The sequence below is a fragment of the Sciurus vulgaris genome (assembly GCF_902686455.1).
Source record: "Sciurus vulgaris genome assembly, chromosome: 1".
NCBI lineage: Eukaryota > Metazoa > Chordata > Mammalia > Rodentia > Sciuridae > Sciurus > Sciurus vulgaris.
The window spans coordinates 14,072,658-14,083,152 of record NC_136461.1 but is presented as its reverse complement, the minus strand read 5'-3'; the positions used below and the strand labels follow the sequence as shown (position 1 = coordinate 14,083,152).

At 54.7% G+C, this 10,495-nt stretch overlaps 1 long non-coding RNA gene across 1 annotated transcript; it reads left to right on the top strand.

Moving 5' to 3' along the window:
• The first annotated feature begins 985 nt into the window (after positions 1-985).
• LOC306648305 lies at positions 986-9,578 on the top strand. Its single transcript, XR_013760353.1, has 3 exons — positions 986-1,606; positions 2,122-2,308; positions 8,902-9,578. It is a non-coding gene; the product is annotated as an uncharacterized lncRNA (long non-coding RNA).
• Positions 9,579-10,495: the final 917 nt, after the last annotated feature.

The following is a 10,495-nucleotide window of genomic DNA, read 5'->3' as shown; positions in this document are numbered from 1 at the left end:
ACTTATTTTGCATCCTGCCTTCTCCATGTGCCATACGTGGCTTGGTAACTAACCCATATCCTGTGGTTAGCTGGTAGTAGTAGTTTAGCCAGTGCCAGAACCAGCATAGCCTTGTGGTCAAAGGCACATTAGACCTGCTCCTGGTCTCTGCCCCTCACCTAGTGACTGTGTGACTTTGGGAAAATTACTTGATGTCACTGCACTAGCGTGATTTCAATAAGAAATGACTTTCACAGTCAGGGTGGTGCACATCTGTAATCCCAGCTACTTAGGAGTCAGAAAGAATCCAAGTTTGAGGCTGGCCTGCGTGACTTAGAGAGACCCTGTCTCAAAATAAAAAGAAAAGGAAAATTCTGGGGATGTCTCACAGAGGTAGAGCATTTGTATAGTGTGTATGTGGCCCTGGATTCAATTCCCAGTACTGGAAGCAAAAAAAAAAAAAAAAAAAAAAAAAGAAAAGAAAAGAAAGTAGGAAGAAACACCTTTCACATGACTACACAATGTTCATATCCATATGCAAATGAAACGAAAGTTCTCTGGAAAAAAGCTCAGCCAATCTTACCTACAGTCCACTCTGATGCCTTCTATACCGGTGGTTCTCAAAGTGCAGTGTCTGAACCAGCATCTTCAAGATCACTTAGAATCGGTTAGAGATGTCAATTCTGGGCCCTACCCAGATCTGTTGGATCAGAAACTCTGGGTGAGAACAATTTATGTTCTGGCTAATTCTGATGCAGTTAGCATTTGATTACTACTGTTTTCCTCTTAATTTTAAAAATACTGATTTACCACCTACTAAACTGATCTTATAACCCACAAATAGGAGTCACCACTCATGTAGACTTGACAGATATCTGGCTGTCATCTGTTTTTTGGCCAGTATTCATTTCCTCTCACTCCCAGATCAACTGAAGCAGTGATTGGCTCAGAATGAGCATGTGATCTTTGTCATCCAATGAGATGCAATCTGAGCTTTTGCTCCAACTCCTGGGAAAGAGAGGTGCTTTCCCCTGGGGTTGCCGAGCCGGAGGAAGCAAGCCCGGGGCTGCCCTGGTACTGCTGCCACCACTGGGGCGGGAGCTGCCTGACTTGTGGACGCCCCAGGAGGCGGTGGAAGGATGGAGGAGGCAGTGTGCAGAGGTTTTTGGCATCCTGCCTCATCTCCTTGTGCCTGAGCTTGGGGACAGCCGCAGGGGACAGTCCTGTGCACACCAGCAGGGCTTTCTGGAGCTGGAGGGGTCTTCTAGCCTGAAACTGGGTACAGTCTCAACCAGAGCTAGTGGGGAAACACCCTGGCTCCTATTCTTCCAAAGGACACTTTTCAGCTTTTCAAAGATTCCAGAACAGTCCAGTCCCTGTTGCTAACTACAGAAAATTAGAAAACACACCCTTTATTGGCTCTTCCTCCTTTCTTTTCTCAGTTTCCTCTCTCCCTTTCATTTTCTGGCTTCCTGTAATCATCTCCCAAATACACTACTTGCACCCATGTCCTGACTTCAGGATCTGCTTTCATAGAAACCTGAACTAAGACAGACAGATTCCTGTTGCCATTTGAGCACTTGGATCCAGCTGTACCTGAAACCAACTCTACTCCTGGGCTTTTCAGGTAAGTGGGTCAAAAATTTTCCCACTTTTTCTTTTTCTTTTTGCTACATATATCAGTTACCTATTTACTACGAAACCGATGACCTCCAAACCTAATGGCTGTCAACAACAATATTGATTATCTCAGTTTCTGTGGGTGAGAGTGCAGATGTGACTTAGCTGAGTCCTCTGGCTCTGGTTCCCTTCTGATCTTGCTGACAAGGAAGGCGTCAGCTTCGGCCGCAGCCTCCCGAGGCCTGACTGAAGAAGGAGCTGCTTCCCAACTCACCTGTGGCAGAATTCAGTTCCTCGTGGGCTCTTGGATCGAGGTCCTCAGTTCTTCGCTCTTTGTTGGCCACAGTCCCCTCTGTTCCTTGCCACATGGGCCTCTAAATAGGACACTCACAAGATGGCAGATGGCTTCCATCTGAGCAAACCAGGGAGAGGCTGAGAGGGCCTCGCAAGCAACAGGAAGCCTGTCTTGGAAGCTTCATTTTAAAGTGACATCACAACCCTTGTGTTGTATTCTGTTCCTAGAGGTCAGCCACCAGGTCCAGGGCACACTCAGCAGGAGGGACTTGTTCAGGGACAAGAAGACCAGGAGGTGGGGATACGCTGGGTCCATCTTTGAAGCCGTCATGGGATGCAAGGGATCCAGACCCTCAGCCTCAAGGCCCCAAGCCGGAAAGGCCTTGAGCTTCAAAATCAGTCTCTAAACTGGCAGGTAAGGAGGGTTGACAGGCATTTGGGGACACCTTGGGGTGAAGGGTCTGCAAAGCTCTTTCAAAGCAAGAGAGGGAGCGAGGGATCTCAGGGGAATCCTGCAGAAGTTCAGGAATGTTCTATTTGTTTAGAGACTCTCTGTTTAATTTGCACCATGCTGTTATGGTACTAGCTAACCTTTATTTAATGTTTATTCTGTGTCCAACCCTGGACTAAAAACTCCACCTTAAGTGATCTCATTTAGTCTTCTCTTTGTGAGAGCAGACCTGGAAATAACTCCCTTTCACAAATGAAGAAACTTAGGTGCAGAGAGGTTAAGTAACTTGCCTGAGGACACACAGCTATTAAGTGGTGTCACTGGAATTCATCAGAGACAAGCTAACCTGCCAGATGATGGAAAGCACCTCCTCTGTGAGTGTGAAGCACTCCCTTCACACTTCCCCGGGCTCACACTCGTCACCCGCTTACCCTTTCCCACAGGGCTTTAAACCCTCCACCCTAACGTGTTCCTGTTACTGCGTTTTCATGGCTGCGGCATTTATAAACCTCCCTTGGGTCATGCCAACACTGGAGAATGCGCTGAACTCCACGGACCTTCTGTCCCCTGCCCCATGCACTCAAACCCACTTTTGGCACTTGACTTTAGGAGACAACTGATTCCCGAAGGGCTCCAGGATGGACTCAGGGCTGCACTCAGGTCACAGGCCCGCCCTGGCGCCGCTGGCTGCAGCCTAGGGACTTGGCGCCCTGGTTGGCCCCATCTTCAGGGTCATGGCATCTCTTGGCCTCATTGTACAGATGGATGGGTTGGAGCTAGAAGGAAGGCTGACCTGCTCAGCTCACACGGCCGCCGGAAGCCCGGGACAGAGGCTCACCCCTCAGCCCGTGTGCCCTCCTAGACTGGGCGTGTCTGGCTCCTTGATGTGTTCACAGCCATCTTTTCTGGGCCTGGCACACAGTTGGCATTTAATGAGCTCTGGGGAAGCTGGGAAGCCCTCTGAAGGGCACAGAGAGACTCAACAGAAGCTAAGAAAGTTTGTCCAGGCGAGACCCTAAAACGCCACGTTGCAGGGCGATAATAAGTTTTCCAGGGACAACAAAGGGCTCCAAGGTGAAGTAAGTTTGCAGAACACTGGACCGAGCCTATTTTTTACCCTAGAACTTCTCAGGATGCGCAACGGGTGCAGCGAGTCCTCTAAAGGATTCAGTACGGAGTGGTTCCCAAGCTTGTTTGGCCCTAGAATCCTTTTTGTTAAGTAGGAGAAATGCCAGGGTGTCCAGGGAAGGCTTCCCGGAGGAGGCACCTCAATAGTGTCAATCAAGGATAGGAGGACGGGCGAATCAGGTAAGATCAAGGAGGCATCGTAAATGCGCTATGGGAGAAAGCATTAAATACCCTGAGTGGAAAGGCTTATATAGGTCAGAACTCCACCAGATACAAGCACCAGAAGTGCAATTCAGTCTGCTTAGGCAAAAAGGGGAATTTATTGGCCCATGTAACTGATTTCAGGCATGGCTGGATCCAGGTGCTTGAACCATGCCCTCAGGGGTAAGTATCGGCTTTGTTCTCAGCGGGCTGTTTCCCTAGATACTTTTATACAAGTTTCAGCCTAAGCTCCATGATGAACTTTCACTGGCTCGGTTTGGGTCATGTGCCCACCTGGATCTGGTCATTGCAGTCTTGGGGATTTGGTGCTCTGATTGGCAAGATTCTTAGGCAAAATGGTATAGCAGATTGAGAAACTGGAGCCCAGAGGGGTAAAGAGACTTGCTGGAGAGCACACAGGGAGTGAGCGGTGGAGCGAGGACTGGCCTCGGGGCAGGGCTGTTTCTGCTGCAGCTGGGGCCTGGGGTCCGCTGGACTTGTGTGGGCTGAGCAGAGCTGCCTGCTGGGTCTTTGTATGGGGACTGTGATGGGTCTCGGCCTGTAAGATCCCTGCTGGAGAGGAGGCCCGGAAGGACCAGACAGGTGGCAGGAACAGCCCGTGCCTGGGTTGGCCGTGAACACTTAAGGGGTTGGCCATGGCGGGGAGGGCAGAGGGGCTGTCGGGGCTTCCCGAGGGGATGGGTGCGCAGGGGAGGCGTGAGATCCGAGTCTATCTGAGGTCGGGGCGACTAGCCTGTTCCTCCTTGACCCTGAGTTCCTACATCCAAACCTTTGCGAGGCTTCTCACTTCTACTTTTGAGTGGCCTTAAACGACCCACTTCCTGTGGCTCGGCTGACCCTGGCCTAACCCCAGTCACCTGCATCCCTCACGTCTGCTAAGTGGTCTCAGCATGTCCACTGCCCCCACCCTGGCCTCCACCCATTCTCTACTAGCTGTCTGGGTGCTCTTTAAAAAGCCCAAACCAGTCGTCCCCCGGGAAGTGGGGGTCTAGCTCAGTGGTGGAGCACGTGCCTGGGTTCTACCCCCAACAACCCCCCACCAAAAAATAAACAAAAATTCACTGCCCTCAGGTGAAATCCAAGCTGCCTCCTCCTGGGGAAGTCCCCCTCCATAGGCACGCCAGGCACGTGGTGGGTTTCCCTTTCAGCTCCTTGAACAAGCCCCGGTCCCTAACCTCTGAGCTTTGCACATGCTGTTCCATCTGCCTGGAACTCTCCGTCTCCCTCTTCAAATGGTTAAATCCTGCTCACCCCTTAGATTTCAGCTCTGTGCACCTTTCTTTCTCTTAAGGAATCTTTCCTAGTGCCTCCCTTAAGACGGGACTGGTTCTATCTACAGTTTTCCTCCGTGCCATCTCGAGGAGGCGAGAACACGAGGAGATCGAAGTTCAGAGAAGGAAGGGACTTACCGAGACCCCATGGGCAGTGAATGGCAGAGCTGGCTTAAATCCAGCTCAGCAAATACATATGGAACACCCAGTGTGGGTCCATCTCTGAACCAGGCCCCATGGTTGCTCTGACGAATCAGACCAGGTCTCCTGCCCAGGGGCGACAGGGATGAGCATGGGAGGCAGGGAAGTGTCCAGCAGGCAGGCCGTCTGAGCTGAGACCCGAGGAGGAAGGCGTCCAAGTGTGTGTGGACTATCTGCTCTTCAGGGAGGGAATGTGCACACCGGCATCCTCAGGGGTATGGGTGTCCGGGGCGTGTGCCCGTGTGTGAGGCCGGTGTGTATCTGCATGCAGAGAACGTGTGCATCCGTGTGAGTCCACGTCTGCCGGTACGGGCGTGGATGGACATTGCCTTTCAAGCCTGCAGAGGTAGTTGGGCCAAACCATCTGTTCACAGCGTGGCTCGGTCACTCGAGTGTCCAGAGCGAGTTAACCTCTTGGTCAGTTCCTGCGTGAATGAATGGAAAAAAGGAGGGCATCTCCCCGTCGTGGGCTGGGCTGCTTGGAAGCTGAGCCCGAGACAGGCCGTCTTACGCAAACGATTTATTGTGGGAGATGCTCAAAAGGGAACGAGGGAAACAGGATGAACGGAGGGGCTGTGCTGTTGGCTGGCATCTGGTCCCAGCCTGGTCCCAGGCAGGGCATCGGCGGCCCCTTAAGGTAGGAGGCCAGCCCTTGCCAGCCAGTCTGGGCCATGGAGGGGACATGTCTCCCAGCATCTGTCAGTGAGGGAGCCTGAGGCTGATTTTGCCTTAGAAGCCAACTCGGCAGCAGCAGGAAGGTTGGACCTTCTCGAGCCCACCGATGAGGTCCCAGGACAAGGACATCAGCCTCTTCTGGGCTCTTGTTAGAAATGCAGTCACAGATTCTCCCCAAGAATGGTGGCCCCAGGGCCTGCCTTGTAACAGGATCCCAGGCTGGCATCTTGGGGAAGCTCAGGGTTAAGCCATGCACTGGGGGTTTCGAGGACTGGGGACTTGGTACATCCAGCCCCACTGGCACTCTTATTATGATTTGCGTCAAGAGGGGTGACGTATATTTTCTTACTCAGTCACTTTTTAAAAAAAATCAGCACTAGGGATTGAACTCAGGCCTGTGCACGCCAGGCAAGCGCTCTCCCACTGAACGCCCCCCAGCACCCCATACTTCGTATTTATAGATAAATGAGAGCAAGGAGACCCTGATGCAGTGTTCAGGCTCCAGAAGGAAGTGAAGAGGAGCCCTCGTTTGAAAATTAGGCAGTGCCTTCAATCCGGCCGCCGTGACCACACCTGCCACACGTGCAAGGGGGCCCTGAAGCAGGCATGGGTGGGGACACAGCCCGCAGGACCACCTTCCTATGGCGACGTGGCCCACTTTCCTAGTGTCACAGAGGAGAAAAGCCTGTGTGTGGGGTCAGGGCGGGGAAGGAGTCAAGTGTCCGGCTGGGGGCCCTGTTCTGTGTCTCCTGGGCTGTGCCTGCCCCGGTGCTGCAGGAATTGCGGGGAAGGCGCAGCTGAGGAATGTTCTCTGGCTCTGTCCGCACCGGCATCGTGGAGAGGCATGAAGCGTGCTCCCCGGGAGTTGTGCTACCCGTTCCCGGGAGCTCTAACTGCTGGGAGAAGGGGTGTGAAATTTAATTTGCACTAATTATCCCGAAGTGAGAGGAGCGGGAAATGAGCTGGCTCCGCACTCTCGGCCTCTGCCAGCAGCTCCCGTTCCCCAGGTTGCAGTTTATTTATGTGCAAGGGGGTGGGGTGGGGTGGGGGTGCTGTCACCATGGCAACAGCAGCTGCTGGGATTTGGGGGTAGCTGGGCCAGGAGCTGGTGGAGGGGGGCTGGGGCAGACCTGGGCTTGTGCGTCCCTGCGATTTCGGGGTCATCTTCGGGCCCGTCTCTCCCTGATGGGGAGGAGGGCTGGAAGGCAGGAGGGGGACGGAGTGCCTTCTTCCTACTTTGGGGTGACAGCCTTTGCCCAGGGCAGGTGGCAGGTCTGTCCCAGGAAGTGGACGGCTGCAGGTGGAGGCAGAGGATGGTGTCCCTTGTCTCAAGGATTCTCTGGGACAGGGGTGTTCTTCTGAGGCCCCCCTGGGAGCCTCAGCCCAGCTGGAGGGCGGAAACCCGAGCTCAGCCAGCAGAGGAAGGACTCTGGAGGCCGGGACAAGCCCCGCCTGCCTCCTTCTGCCCGCGCCCCACCTCTCCCTGCTCTGCTTTCTTCCCATCTCCTCCCTTGGCCCCTCCTGCCCCATGGGTGCCCCCTGCCCTTCCCCCTGCCTTCCCCTCCTGGTAGACTCTTTCCTGCCACCACTAGAGGGCACTCAGGTGCCATGGTCACCCCAGGATGAAGCAAGTCCAGCTGGGGGCGCCTTGGGGGGCTGCGGGGTGGAGACCTGAAAGACGTGATGGACTGATTTTCATCCCAGTCCCCATGCTTCTTGGGGTGTGACCTGGGACCACTCACGTCACCTCTTCAGGCTCGTTTTCTTTTCTGTAAAATGGGGGCAACCAAACCAGCCTCAGAGGCGAGTTGGGAGGGCAGGGCAGAGTGACACGGACCAACACATCTCACAGTAGGCACTCGAAGGGCACTTTCCTTAGCCCAGCGAGGTCCATTGTCAGTCGACAAAAGCACAGTGGGCGTCTATAATGTGCTAGGGCCTCTCCTAGGCTCTGAGGGACCACAGGGAACCAGATAGACACGGGCTTAGTGTCATGGATCTTCTGACCTCGTAGGGGTGAAATCGTTAGACATAAGTGAAAACTTATTTTAAAATTAACCCTGGATCCTTAGGTAATTGCAAATGTGTGGGGCATGTGGCAAAAGAGTAGCTCTGGGAGCCCTGGCACACCAGGGGAGACTGATGGCGAACATTCAGTAAGTGCTAAAGGAGGGGGTCAGCCACACCGGAGGTGTCTTAGTCAGCTTCCTCACCATGATGCAATGCCTGAGACAGGCTACTTGATAAAGACAAGAGGTTTCCGGGAGCTCATAGTTCCGGGGCCCCAGGGGTGTGGGGCTGGACTCGCTCGCCTCTGGTGAGGGCCTTCTGGCTGCATCACATCCATGGTGGATGGTGATGGGGTGTGTGTGGGAGCGAGGATCAAGATTTCAAACAGGAAGCCGGAGAGAGTCTGGGTGGGCCAGGCGCAGGCTCTTACAACCACCTCACTGAGAACTACCTTTGGCCTTGCTGACCACATGTGCCCAGTGACCTAAAGGCAGGTCCCGTCTCTTAAAGGTCCCATCGTTGCCAGCCTGGGGACTCAGCTCCCATGGATTCCCGGGGACAGGCCATATCCAAACGGGAGCAGGAGCGAGAGGGCAGGGCTGTGGCTTGGTGAGGGGGAGAGGGAAGCACCATCCAGGCACCCAGGGTGGCTGAGCGTGGTGGGGGGCCACGGGGAAGGCCCGGCTGGGGATGGCCGGTGGGCCCGTGGGCTGGAGCAGCGGATGTGCAAGCAGAAGGCCCAGGTGCCTTCCCGTGGCAGAGAAGAGGTGGCGTTTTCCAAGTGGTGACAGCATTTCTGAGCAGGAGAGTGGATTTTGTCTTCCTTAACAGTCTCGGAGCATCTAAAAATGAAGCAGGGGCGTTGGCGTGTGTCACTACGCTGGGCTTAGCTGTGGGCAGAAGGGGATCTAAGTGGCCGTGGGAGGCTGAGTCGACCGGCAGTGTCCAGGGGAGCATGGAGAGTCAGCATCCTGGGTCTCTGGTGCTGTTGCCGAGGCCTTGGTTTACCTGTCTGTGAAATGGACAGAGCTGGTTCTGATCACCTCCTAGGGACCCCAGACGGCTGCCCTGAACTTGTGGCAAGGAGTCTGCGGCACCAGATCAAGGTTGCGGCTCTGCCTTGAGCGCTCCTTCTGCACCTGCGCACAGCCTCAGGAGCTGCTGCCAGCCCAGGGCTGTGCCGCACCTCGGAAGTGCAAGTCATGCTTCGGGCACCAGGGAGCTCCAGCTGGAGAGACAGGCCCCTGCTGAGAGAACCACGAACGTCAGAATGTCACCGAACACAGGAGCCCGTCTGCTGCTCCAGCTCCCGCCTGTCCCGCTGGGGTCTACCTACCCTCGCCAACGTCCTCGGCTGCCTGCTTCGCTCTGGGCGGTGTATAAAGGACTCTCCAAGCATCACCTCCCTTAACACTTGCCATGTCCCTGAGAGGTGGACACTCTTGTCCCCACTTCATAAGTGAAGAAACAGGTTCAAAAATTTGAGTGGCTTTGAGCCGGCGCAGTGGAGCAGGCCTGTGATGCCAGCAGCTCCGGAGGCAGAGGGAGGAGGATTGCGAGTTCAAAGCCAGCTTCGGTGACTTAGTGAGGCCCTGTCTCTAAATAAAACATATTAAAAAAGAGAGTTGGGTGTGTGACCCAGTGGTGAAGCCCTCCTGGGTTCAATCCCTGGTACAAAAGAAAGAAAATTCTTGAGTGACTTTGCAAGGTTGTGTAGTGACTAAATTAAACCCCAAATCTGAATCCAAACCTGGCCTCCTCATTGCTCGCCGTGATTGTGGTGCGCTGTGACCTTTCCCACTTGTCCTCGAGGTAACTGAGCAGCAGCTGTATGTCATGGCGGTGGTGGCCGGGGAGGAGGTTGGGTGAGTGGAGGCTTCTGGTGCTGAGATTGGGTGGTAGAGGGGACAGTAGTAAGGGGGCACAGGTGACAGGGCAGAGGGCATCTGGGGGATGTTGCTGGGGGTGGCTGGAGGCCACAGGCACTAATGGGCAGGGTCTGCTTTGCTACTAACTGGCTTGCCACGCGACCCGAGCCAGCCCCTCTCTCCTCCGCCTGTGCCCGATGATAGTGAAGCCGGTAATGACTAAGGTCTCCAGATCCAAAAGGTTGCTGAGTGTCGGGTGGGGGCAGCCACAACTGGCCTCAGAGGCCCAAGGATGTTCCTGAATCCAGTTCTACACTGGGGTGGTCCCAAAGAGAGGTAAGAAGTGATGGACGGGCCAACTAGTGACGGGGTTGCTGGGGGGTCTGGGAGGCTGGGCGGGCTCCCACACCCAAGCCCGTGGCAGCGTCTCTCCGTCGGCTCTCGATTACTCTTGGCTCCTCACTGCAACCCACGTCCTGGGCTCAAATGTGGCTTCTGTTGCCCAGAGAGGAAGCAGCTCCTCTTTCTCCAGGCCCTTGCGGGGCTCCTCTGGATGGGAAAGCTCCTAGTGAACAGGGCCCTGGACTGGGAGGCAGCCAGACCTGGGACCTTAATCTGGCTCTTTTTAGCTATGTGACCTCAGTCAAGTTGCTAGGCCTCTCTGAGCCTCAGTTTCCTCATCTGTAACATGAAATAAACCTACCCACTTCCCAGAGTCCTTGAGAGGATTACGAGAGGACATCTGTGGAGGTGCCCAGGACTCAGCAGGTGTTCAA